This window comes from Poecilia reticulata, linkage group LG12 (genome assembly GCF_000633615.1).
Source record: "Poecilia reticulata strain Guanapo linkage group LG12, Guppy_female_1.0+MT, whole genome shotgun sequence".
NCBI classification, from domain to species: domain Eukaryota; kingdom Metazoa; phylum Chordata; class Actinopteri; order Cyprinodontiformes; family Poeciliidae; genus Poecilia; species Poecilia reticulata.
Genome location: NC_024342.1, coordinates 62,890 through 76,450, shown reverse-complemented (window position 1 = coordinate 76,450; position 13,561 = coordinate 62,890). Strand labels below are relative to the sequence as shown.

At 38.8% G+C, this 13,561-nt stretch overlaps 1 protein-coding gene across 4 annotated transcripts in view; it reads right to left on the bottom strand.

Moving 5' to 3' along the window:
- The window catches only part of LOC103473108 (solute carrier family 12 member 2), an 81,829-nt gene that overhangs the window by 58,004 nt on the left and 10,264 nt on the right, over positions 1-13,561 (bottom strand). The gene's annotated exons all lie outside the window — the stretch shown is intronic.

Genomic DNA, 13,561 nt, shown 5'->3' with positions numbered 1-13,561 from the left:
TGTTAAACAACAAAATAAAGGTTAGGACTAACTTGGCAGTACTTGGATGGAGTGGACATAAATATTAGACATTATCAGTTACCACACAGTGACTAAAGATCATGTTCATAATTTGCTTTCTCAACAAAAAAGTAAGCTTCAGAGTGGTGTTTCAACAACAGAGTATTTGACATGGATGACTTTGGCTTTTTCAACATTCTTACATTTTGCCATTTCATCAAGCAGCTGCTATTGATTAGCACAATGTGTTCATGCCCTCCAGGTTTTTGTGTGCTACAAATAACCCTTCTAACAGAGTAATACTATGGCATTCTTAAAAAAAAAAAAGATTTACACAATAAAAGTAATCCGCCAGTAATCAAGTAATCCAACAAATAGTTATTTTTGTTTGACAATGGATTACCACCATGAAATAGAGCAGAAGGTCTAAATGGACAAACTGTGCTGACACTTAACTGCGCAGCAGAGAATTGCTGCCAAGGGGAGGAGTATGCTCATTCTCCTCCCCTTATAAAACCTTTGGGGTAAATTAACCCAGTAACGGTAATACTAGACAATCCTCCATTTGTAATTGGATCAGCTAGGATGATAATGTAAAGAGCCTCTCAGACTTCACATGGATGGCTAAAATCAGAATTTTAATTGGCACACACACAGTTTCATACACTGCATACCTCAAAGGCGCAAAAGTGTAACGCAATTAGGTAAAAATTTACTGTTGCTATAATTCAGTTTTTTTATATGAAGCTAAAGGAAAAAGAAAATAAAACTGTGTGTGTGCAAGAGCTTAGAATAGCAATAGACAGAATGTGGAATAGTAAATAATCCCTCTATCTGCTGTAAAACTCAAATTTGTCCAAATTCTCAGAGTAATGTAAAATACAATTAAATTGCAGCACAAGTCCCCCTCCACCCCCCAATATAAGATTAAAAATGAACTTTCTAAGACCTTTAAGGTTGGGGCATGTGCTGCCCATAGCAATACAAAATTTCTGGTTTTAACTAATTATTCAGCACTAAGTAGTTGTGCATAATAGTACTGGGGCAGTATGGTTCATTCTTCATTTTTAAAGTTATGGTCCTATACACTCTGGTTTGCTTCAGTCAAATAGAAACAAAAAAAGTGGCAAGTACAGAAATGATTGGACATTTGGTTTGATTTTTTTTAAATTGACGGACAGACATCTAATGTCAAGAGTTAAAGTTAATGTTCAGGAGTGTGTGTGTGTGTGTGTGGGGTTGTGTGCGTGTGCGTGTGTGTGCGCGCGAGCATGGTAGTGTGTTCTGTGGGTTGCTGCACTGCCCTGTGCAGTGCAGCAACCAACTGTCAATTGCTGCCTGCCACCCATTGACAGTTGGAGATTTGCACACGTGTTTCGAGACTGTGGCACTCATGCACCAAAATCTTTCCACTACCTTTCCAAAACTTAAAACATTAATTGCAACACGGGGTTCAAGAGGGCAACCAATAGGTGGTAAATGCAGCTTAATTTCTCAATAATGAGTCTACAAAAGTCTGACGTTCACAAAAAATACACCAACAAAAGACTCCAAGAAACAGACCATCTCACAGGACTAAATGCCTACAAGTTAATTGCCTTGATGTCTGTGGTCATGAAAACATTTGATTGCCTAGTGCTGAAACATTTGAAAAAACATCACAGGCACCCTAGAATTTGGTTTTCCGGTCAACAGGTCACCAGAGGATGCAGTCAACTTGGGTCTACGCTTCATCCACTTAGACCAGGGGTGCCCAAAGTCGATCCTCGAGGAAAACATGCATCCTGAATGTTTTAGTTCCAGTCAGAGCCACCTGCAGCTAAACTTGCTAAAGTCTGTGCAAATAACAGGTGGAGGCAGAGCCTAACCTATCATCATGGAAAAATAATATACAAGAACATTTATATTGGTATTTTTACCCTGTGGTTGGTACTATAAAGTATTTATTTTTCCATTGCGCTTAACCAATTTTGATTATTTTTTCTTCACGATTGCTGAAGTTTCACAATGTCCTATTAAAATGCTCGGAAGCGCAGCTTGTAAGGCAGCAGGGAACTCAGCCTCACTTTGGATTGTGCAACCTCTTGCTAACTGTGCTGGCTGCCATTCAATGGGAGCGTGTTCCTCCTATCTGCACGTCACCAATAATATGGTTAAAAAACATTTAATATATGAACTGATTTTCCATAATTTAGCTCGTTTATATAATGTAGTGTTTTTTGTCACCAACTGTGTGTATGTGTGCAACGTGTTTTGTGTGCTGAGGGGTGATCATAAACGGCAGAGAACAGATTCGAGGTGAGGCAGGCAGTCATCTTGCCTCATGGCAGGGGGTGCTATAGCAAATAGCAAAAACAGCCGTTGCAATACCAAAAAGTCTGTGTGTAGCTTGGCCAATACAGAGGATGAGAAAGAAGTGGTTTTGAGTTGTACTTCAACAGTTTTTCCCTTTACTGTGGAATAGCACTAAATTAATAATACCTACATTTCCAAGTTTCTTTGAGTCAATGTAATTATTCTACCGCGTCAGTGCAGCTATGGATGACATATAAAAGAATAGTCTTTTTGCCCTCCAGCGTTGTCCGTATCCACAAAATTTCCGTATGTAAACATGCAGGGGGTCTATATTTGTAAATCTGATTATGATTAAGTCAGTGTCTCACCAGCTATGAACCTCACCGCACATCACTGCTTTGAATCAGTCACAAAATAGGGACATATCCAAACTGCAACAAACAATTAGGTCTGACTATCATCAGGATTGACGTTCCATCCATTTATGACTTATACAGGTTTAGGACCAGCAAAACGACCCAACACATCTTGGTCACAGGGTAGAGTTTTACCCTCAAGTTGGTGCTACAGAGCATGAAGAACAAAAACTCCAACATAAGAATAGTTTCTATCTGGTGAACACAGTGAATATCTAATGTCTATTGCAGTCAGCTACACAGCTGAAAACAAATAAGCACATTTGCACTAGCACAGTAGGACTTTCACTCTTATGTGTATGTACATGTATGTATACATTTATGTTAGGATATAAACAAACATATCTGTATGTGCAACAAACTACTGCACAACAATTTAAATATTGTTCGTCATCCCCCCCATCCCAACTAACTGAAAGCTTATTATGTATTCATAAGAGATAAAATTATTTATGTTTTAGTTAATATTTTAACTTATACAATCATTTTATATGATTAGATTGTTTGGACTTAAGGATGTCAACTTCACAATTCATTTATTTGGCAATCTTACTATCAGATTATATAACAAATTATTTCAGCTACAGTTATGGTAAGAGAAATTGCAGGCTCCGTAGCTTTACCATGGTGAACAGTTAGTCTTTTACACTATTTGGCATGGATGAAAAATATTAGCAATGTGAACTAGAGTGGTCTAGTTCACATCTTGGTGTAAAATTCTACACGAAACAAAACTGGCAGGAAACAAGAAGTGGAAAATACATTACTTTCACAAGTTGTGTTGGAAATGGTCCAAAAGACAGTCAGTCTGCTCAGGCACCAGGGACAAAGCAGGAAATTAAAGGAGAATTGCTTGTGGTCTACAGCTAATAAACAATGAAACACTCTGCCATTTCATTTTAATCATCTGCAATCTCATCTATGTGTTATCCCAAAGTAATTGAAACCATGTTGTAAAAGAACTCTATAAAAGCTCCAGCTAATGAGTGACACAAGTTACAAAATTAAAGGAGCAGGAAAACAGTCTTTAAGCCAACTTGGGACATGTTTACAGAGAACAAGAGTGAGAACAGTGTGTTGAAGCTTTAGAGCTCTAGTACTAAAGCTAAGCAGCCACAGTGCAGCAAGGTAAATGGTCTTCCACAGAGAGGCCGAGGCATTTACATTACAGCGATCTACGGGGTTTACTTTGGTTGTTAAAAAATAGTAATACATGAAAGATGAATACAAAGAAATCCCAGATCTATGGAGAACTCCACAAACCTATGTTCCTTTAAGTGGCTTCAGACAGTTAATCATTTGCAGATTAATTCAAACACATACTTGTCTGCTAATTTGTGCTGCTAGGAGCCGGTTACGGGGAATCCCAACGTGGTTAACACTAGTCTAACCACGTTGTGTAACGGGTATTGGATATACAGATGAAATTCTTGCTAAAATATATTTCATAATCGTCCTGTGATGGGTGGCTTTTGGCACCCCCTACTGGTTGCTTATAAATATGATGGGAAACCAGAAATTCTACACACTGTTCAGTGCTCTGCTGCGGTAAACCATCAAATTCGGTTCTCTTCTGAGTAGTGCTGATGGTTATGTTCAAAGGCTAACTTGGAGTTTTGTTAAAGTACGTAGAGTGACTAGTGGACCAGTGGGGAAGCTCACTGCACTATTAGTGTGTTGCTGACCACTCATTTCAGTTCCAGTAAATGGCATAAAATCCAACCAACTGGCCTCCGCGTGTGCATGATGGGACGGGTTGGAGCCGTCACACCAGGAATGCGTGGTATACCGTAGAAACGATAGAAATGTGGCCTACCAGCCAACCGTGGTAATGCATGTTGAGGTAATCAGTTGATGTCAAAACACAGCAGCGGGAAGCAGCGTGGCGGGGAGCACTAGAAGAGCTCATTAACATGTATCTCTGTACATAAATTTACTTTGTGTTTGGGCACATGCATTACATAAGACAAGAAAACAGCTATTTAACTAAAGTGAATTTACTTACTAAATCCTTATTCAGATATTTCCAAATGTACACTACCCTTGATAAGTAATATAGCTGGATGTTGGTCGCCATCACTGAAACCATATTTTGTTTCTTCAGCAGTAATGAAGGTAGACCATCTGCGACCTTATTCACCAGAAGAAACTGAAAGGTACTTTCCTTATTTATGTTGACTTCTCACCATAAATAAGGATTTAGACTAATGTTCACACAGCCTGCAGAATCTTGAGATTCTACTGCATTTGTATCTGGACCTCTGTTAAATCCGCAAAGACCCTATTTCATCGGCCCTTGAACAAATATATACCTAACCTGCTCCCAGTGTCAATCTCACTGAGGAAGAAACTGCGTTAGGTTTTCTGTCACTTTATTATTTCTGCAATAACTGATGTATATTTGCATATAAAATAAGTCAATCGAGTTTAATTTGCAATTTTATGTCTTTGTGCCATGAGGTAGATCTTAGGCAGCTGGTGAGAGAAAAAGTAGATCTTGCTCTCAAAAAGTTTGGGCACCCCTGGTTTATGTGATATCACACATCCCTACTTTACACCGGTGACTATACAGCCATTTCAAATAAAAATAGTAAAACGACTGCACCTATTTGCTTTTGGCTCAACTTTCTGAAAACAGCTGGACAAAGACTGAGGTCAGTTCATGTAGCTGACGTCATTATGCAACCTGAAAACTTCCCTTTTTGGCCTGATTTTAATTAAGGATGCTTAAAATACAGGTCAACTGTATCATCATATCATTTTTGTCAGTTGTTAGAAAAGCAGAGATCTGACCTTTTTTTGTCTTTATTTGATTTGACAAAAGATGCAGCATGACACAAACTAGTCTAATCTGTAAGATCACAGAGGGATATGATGGGAGATTTAAGCCTAAATCAGAAATACATAAATTCTGTCTGCGCTGTGGTCTCCGACCAAAGATGAATATACATAAAAGAGATTTAAACACTGCTTTAACTGTTAAATATGCTACACAGGGAAGACTGTGGACAACATTGTTGAGGAAGTGTGTCTGATTGGGAAAGTAGCAAAGGGTGACAACCAAAGCTCAGCATGATTGCAAACTTGGTTTAACACGGTGAGGGTTAAGGCGTCAAGTAGAGAAAATGCTTTGTATTTTCTCTACTTGACGCCTGGAGCTGGAGCATTTTACTCCATGCTTTCAAACATGGAACAGAATGTTTCAAAGAAAGAAGAACTGGTTGTTTTGATAATATACAATTACCATCATATATTGTGGGCTAGCAGTTTGTTCATGACTGCTAGCCCACAGCAACCAAACATTGCTGGAGAAGGAGGGAGGGAGAAAAGGAGGGAAATTGTGTGCTTTTAGTTTTCTAAAAGTGCAGTTCAAAGTGTAAGGATTTAAATTCAGATTATTTTTGAAAAATTGAAGCATCTTTTAATAATTCCTTTAATTATGCTGTCTCTGACTTGCTATCTGTTTAGCAGGTGTTAATGTTTTTACAGAGCGGTCCCATCCACAGCGGTTGATATGAAGAATACATTACACTGTTGCATGTTTTGAGTCAAGGTACTGCAGACGAAGGTTCTCAAATTGCTGTTCCGCCACCTCCCCTGCCCAGCTGTCAGACTGGGTGGACTGATCACATGTCCACCGTCTCAAACGTCTATTGTTTTTAAAACCTCAACACTTGGTGCATTATTCTTTTACTGCACAGACACTCTCCCAGAGCTAGATTCACTGCTGCTTTCAGTCCTGTTGATGGAGACAAAGCTGTCCACACACTATATAGATGATTGTTTTTAGATTGGATTAAATTACTATTTGCCTCTGACCTGAAAAAGAAAGAGGTGATTAGTGAGGCACCTCCAAACAGAGAGCACCGTTGTTGCCGAGCAACATAAATCTGTAAATAGACTAGAAGAGCATTATTGATAGGCAGTAATAGGCGGCATGATGGTATTAGATCATGAAGGACTAGAACATGCTGACAATCTGTCAAAGCAGAGGTGGTAGGACCATCAATTAAGCAGTCCATCGATTACAGTTCCATAATTCTTGCTCAGATTATGAGTTTAATACAGAAACTGTTGGCTGGAGTCTCACACAGTAGATGCCCACACACAAACACGGATGACAGTGGACTGGTATTTGAAGGTTAGAAGCTTGGAGGCACAAATGAGAAACAGATATGGGTTTATCACGACTGAAAATCATGATGGCTTGCGATGGTGATTTACAGATGAAATCACCATCGCAAGCTTTTCTTTAACTGCAAATTAACCAAGTTGTGCTATTTATCTTTTAAATTAAAATACATTTTGAGTTAAACAGTTTGAGAAATCATGGCGCTTCAGTAATGTCATATGTTTATTAAAATTTGAGAAAAATTGGCAAAACTGTGCAAACTGAGAAAAATGTATTCAGAAATAAAGTGCTTTGGTTTTTTAGGAGTTACTAGCAAATACAAGAAATACATAATGCAACATTCTCTCTCTCATACTTTCATACATTCATACTGCAAAACACCAACAGAATTGCTACAAGTATTAGCAACACTGCCTAGTACAAGAGTCTCTGATCTGCTGCTCCAGTTCAAATAGGGAAAAAAATTACTCTTTAAATGGAAAAGGTTGCTGATCCCTGACCTAGAACATTAAATACAAATGCGGTAATTACAGTATCCCTCTTCATCCAATTTGCTGATTAATTACGTTGTGAAAGCTTCAAAAGGTTTGTCAGCAGTGAGCGTATATGATAACTTTGCTCCTATCAGCTGCTGAACGTCTCCTCTTACCAACATGGCCATTCTGTCAATGTTTAGAAACGGGGCCCACCATGAATGCTTTCATGTTACAGATGAATAAGTTTGTTGGTGCCTACTGCTCCATGGGCAACATGTGTATACATCAGGCCATGTGGCAGCCTGTAAACATGGATATGTTTACAGGCTGCCAGTTTTCCATGATGCTATGAGTTGTCTCAAAGGAAGTCAATTTTAGCTCCATCGATGTCAAACAGATGGCTGAAGAATAGCAGAACATTTCTAAACATGAAGTTGTTTGCTCATACACCACAGGCTCAGAGCAGCGAGGTGAACGAAACAGACAAAACCTGTCTGTCAAAGTGTCCACAACGTAGGGTGAATGTCAGAACTGGGAATGCAGACATCTGTTACAGTTCTCAAATCACATTTATAATTACAACTATAACCATTTTAAACTGCATATCCCTATTAACCTAAATGTATCTTTACTTGAACTATATATCAAAGGCACATGAACTATATATAAAAAAGGCAACCTTAAGATATTAAGAAATATCTATTAGGATATTCGTTGACATTTCTAATGATTTCTTTTTTTGTGTAGTGCATTTCTTTATCTGGGACCTCAGTACAAATTTCGTACCACAAACTCCCAAGGTGGTTTGACAATAAAAAAAATCCTTGAATCCTTGAACCCCCATTTAAATCAGGTTGGACAAAAAAATGACTTGTTTTTAGGAAGATGATGATACTTCACGCACAAAAACTGATTCCACATCACACCTTAATAAACCATGATGCATTTGCTAAATTTTTTTAAAATGTCAATGGATCTAAAGGTCTACAAGTCAAGTTTTATTTTTGAATGTGGCTTCCACTTTTTGTATGCAGAAATCAGTTAATCTTAGAGTTTAAGAAATTGGTCAAAAGATGGTGTTCACGAACTGTACCAACTGTAACTTTATGCTATATTGTACGCAAATTGAGTGCAGCAAATTTATAAATAAAACATAATGGGGACAACATGTTTGAGAGATCAAACATGTCTCAAAAAAGTTTGGATCATCATGTTTGACAAGTGCATATTATACAATATGGCTGATATTTCTAAATGTCTTTACCTAGGTATGGTTTCAAAAGGAGATGCATTTAACCACTTCTGCCAACCTTGGGAACTTTTCCAAATGTGTCCGTTTTTCTTTCAATATCAGTGTTGCACCAGGTGTAACGTTTTGTTGTGGCTCTCTGGAGTTGCATAAGGGTTGTGTGAGAAAGTGATGTCAACATTTGCAGCACATACCATAACTGAGCCTCTGCATCAAAACAGTGCACACACTTTGTAAAATGCTGAGCTTAGTGTTGTGAGGGGACAGTCGATATGTTAGCCAGCACCAACACAGAGGGTGCCGGACAAGGCCATTATGAAGGTCACTGCAGTTTTGTTACATAGGCTGAAAATATTATTGCAAGGATGAGAACATTTTAATATATCAGTTTTCAGCAGATATTTTGAAGCACAATAAATTATGTAACCTTCAGTTGTAAAAGTGCAGTATAGCTGTTGTACCGTATTTTTCGCACTATAAGGCGCACCTTCAATTTCCTCAAAAGCCGACAGTGTGCCTCATAATCCGGTGTGCCTTATATATGGACCAATATTGAGCCACAACAGGTCTAGCAACTACGGTAAGCAGCCGCTGACTTCATTGTCCCCTGTAGAAGAAGTGCGCGGTGCATGCTGGGATAGTTGTCAGAACGCTGGTTTGTTAATAAAGTTTGATAATACATTTAAAGCCAAGGGGGTGAAGGGGCGGGGGAAGAGAGACAGACTGCGGCAGCAGCGTGTCAGTTGGTCTGTTACCCAGAAAGCAGTTGGGCACAATACTGCAACACCAACACCGTGAATGAAACAATGACTGGGGCAGCCTACTATATAATGTATTCGGGGACCACTTCTTTACAAATGTGGATGTGTAATAATAGAGTACGGAACAAATTGGCAACCCAAACTGAAGCGTCTATTCTATGCACCTTATATATGAAAAAAGTTTTAAAATAGGCCACTCATTGAAGGTACGCCTTATAATCCGATGCGCTTTATAGTGCAGAAAATACAGTAAATGAATATTTTAGTAATCAAGTATTTTATCAATTATTCTACAATTAATTGTGTAATCGGATAAAAAAAATTGAAAATAAAATACGGGTAAATCTCACAGCAGTGTTACTATTGGATAACAACATCAGTCCAATTTTTCATATTTGCGCATCCCTAACAATTATTTTTTCTTAATCTGTAACTATAATAGCTCACTTTCTAAGGTAACTTGGTAGAAAATTTATACAAAAGTCTGAAATTCTATTCAATTTAATAATAGAGGCAGGGTCACAAACAAGCTTATAAAGAGCGTCTATCCTCCAGCTTTTAGTTTATGTATTCATCTTCAGTCAATTTAATAGATGAACTCTCCCAGCCATTTATAGCTTTTATGTCCATGTTAGCGACAGGATTTGACACAGTCGTTCATCACACATAGAAACGCATCTACCAGCTATGTACCGTGACGATGCGCTCTGCCACCCATTTGTTGAGACCGAGATGAAACAACATTTATTTTCCAGTTCGTCTGTAAAGCTACACTTACGTTAAACATAAACTACAGAATAGCCGCCCACAGTGTTCAGTCTATCCCCTCACCTGTAGAAATACACTTGCAGCGCTCTTTGCCACCACCAGGAAGCAGCTCTGGAACGAGAAAGGCTGCGGTACTCCAGGCATTACGCCAGTCAGTTTAAGGATGCTTATTGATTTCCCGAAAAATGACAAAAACCCAAGACACATTCAGCTCAGTGTCCATGAAATGATATTCAGAAAGGATTTTTTTTTGCTGACTGATTTTAGTTGCCTCTGCGACCTAAAATTGCAGAATCACATGGGCAGTCTATAATATCTGGGTGTGAATTATAACCTGTCAAATGACTGGCTGGCTTAATTTTTTTTTTTACCCTTTAAAAAACAAACAAACAATGGAATATTTTCTTTAATTTTCAGTAACACAACCCCTGATATAGTGTTCTCCTGATATAGTGTTTTTCCCGAACGTTGGTGGCGGTCCGCTCAGAATAACTGAAGATTGATCATCTGGAAGGCTGAGTCCAGCATGTTTTTGTTTAGCCAGGTTTCTGTTGGACAAAGAACAGCACATTCCTCATCTCTGTAGAAATAGTCTCAGATGTAACAAATCCACTTTATCCAGTAAGCGTGCATCGTCCAGAAATGTCCGCTTTGGTGGTCCGAAATTGGTGGCTACGGCTGGGCCAATGCACCCTTTCGCTTCTCCCTCTTCTGTTTTCGGGGACCACATTTCCGTTTGACTGATGTTCCTTTCCTCGCACTCTGTTTCGCTAGTCTGTTGTCGATAGGAGCCACTGTCTGCCAAGTGCGGATTTCAGACGCAGTGATTTATTAACAGCTGAACTGTCTCCAATAGTCACCAGTTTAGGCGGGCTAGATTGTGGCGAAACAATCTAACATGAAGATTGTTCACAAGATTGTTAACAAATGTAAAAAAAAAAAAAAATAAATAAAAAATAAAAATTACATAATGCAGCTTTAAAAAGCTCCTGCTGTGACACTCCGCCTTCAGAACATCATCACAACAGTGCTTCTCCATTATACCAGTTACTACTAGCCTTAGGAGCTTTGCACTGAAAAGTAGTGGAAAGAATCAAAATAACATTTCAGGTATTTACTCCAGGTAACACCATAACCTTTTGGGTGTTTTCTTTTGTAGATTAAAGCCAATTACATGGTGTAATGCAATTAAGAGGAGCATAACAGGTTTTAAACAGGATGAATTCAATATTTATCTATAATGTAAAAGCCCTAAAATACTGAGATCAGTTTCAGTCTATTCCACCCAGTGGTGTGGGTGGAACAGTACACTTAAATACACAAGATCTGTACTTGAAAGGTTAATTCCTAACATCAAGATTTTTGTCATCTAAATCTGGAAATAAAATGGAAGAGAACTGATCTGCCCGGACACTCACTCACACACAGCTATCATGCAGCCTGTGCGCAGATGTGTGTGGTAAAACTGCTGGAAACTAACCAGCAGATTATGAGTCTGAGACAAAGAGGGTGCCTCCTCTTGTGAGGAGCCACACCAGCAGGCCTGTGTATTATTTTCCTTCCTGTCTCCATGTCCATTCAGAGTCATTAACACAAAGAATATGAGTTCCCGAAGACAGAGAAGGAAGGAGACTCTCCCTCCCAAAATCAGATAGTAACAATACAAGCACTCCTGTTGTACTTTAAATCTTCAAGAATATAAAGTACATTCTTGAGCTTTGTACAAAAATTTCTGGGAGAAGTGGGCAGCTTAATTGGCCAGCCTAAAAAGCAATCAGTGATGATTGTAGTTTACTGAGACATATTTGTGAAGTAAGCAAGCAAACTATTTATATTAGCACCTTTCACAGACATGAAAATCACAAAGTGCTTTACAAAAATGGAAACATATCAATAATAAAATAATCCAAAATCAGTGAACAAAATTAACCAAAAGTCAGTCTGAAGAAATAAGCCTTGAGACTTTTTTTGAATGAATCAGTTGACTCGAAGCAGCGCATTGATAGAGGTAGAGCCTTGGGGCCATCGCCTGAAATTCTCTATCACCACGGGTTTTAAAATGAGTTTTGGTACCATCAGCAGCATCTGATTAGAAGACCTCAGAGTCCTAGACGGACAGAGAGGCTTCAAAAGTTCCAATATATATTACTAAATAAGAGGCAAAAAAATTTGTTTGATAAAGGAAAAGCCTCTCAGACTCTGAGCCCAAAAGCACCAAGCAATTTTTTTAATATTAGACAATTAATTTAATTTCACATAATTATCGCGGTAGAAGCCATTTGATTGCTAAATACTTAATGAAACATTTACCGTGTTTGACGTTTGTTGTGAATGACGTATACTCACAAAGAACGGGGTAATTAGTCCAAATTTGTCATCTATTGAACGTTCAGAAACTACAGCAGCTGTAAAGCGCCATGAGAAATGTAAAACAACCTGAACAGTCTCTCTCTCTCTCTCATTTAAGCGCACGTTGCCATGGCAACCTCAGTCCGTTACGATATTAGGTTTGCAGGCTTGATATTATTTTGCGATCATTAATAAGCGCTCCCCTGAACACAGTGGTGGCTGATTAGTTAATTTTAAACTCTGCTCTGCTAGTTATTTTGGTAATGGAACCGAAACGCACAGAATGGACTTTACCACAGGGGCCGCGTTTCATTGGCTAATGCCCATTTTACGTCACAGCGCAGCTACCACGTGCGTGCCCGTCTCACAAACAAAAGCTACATTAACGTACATTGTGGACTAGCAGATCGGCAGAAAGTTTTTGCGTCAGGACTCGAAAAAGAATGGTTCTCCACTGTCAGTGGGGTGTCTGCGCAGGCGATGTCAGGTATCCTGATCGAATTTGTGGAACTAAAATTCAGATTTCCAAAATCTGAAACTTAATGCCTTGCTTGGATCAAAGCTTGTGCACGACCGCATTTGCAGCTCAACCATCGTAGGATCAATAAGAACAAAGGATTGTGTGCTGGTGTAAGTATTATTGCTTTGCTTTCTTTGTGCTTAGTGAATGATAAAAACAAAGTCAATAATAAACACATTCATTATGAAAACCTTTTAGCCAAGTACATAATGGCAGTACTGATACAACTTCTACACCTTGAAGCCTGTCTGTTACACAGTCTTACGTTAGCTGAACAGATCAATATGCAATGTGTACCGTATCTGACATACATTAAAGATTTTATTTGACCTGAAAAGGCTTTTTACTAAACTGTAATCGTGTTAGCCACACTAGCACCGAGTACAGTGTATAAGGCCTAGGCATACTCAAACATTTGCCAACAACAGAAATCACTGATTCAAAAGTAACCCTCAACACCATGAATGCCCGACTTGCCCAGCCTTGCAAGAACAATAGGCATCAGTGATCTTGTCCACAGCTATATTTATGCTGAGGGTGTGAGGATCTGCCGTTTTCCTCATCGACCGGTAGCATTTAGCTGTGACGCGCACAA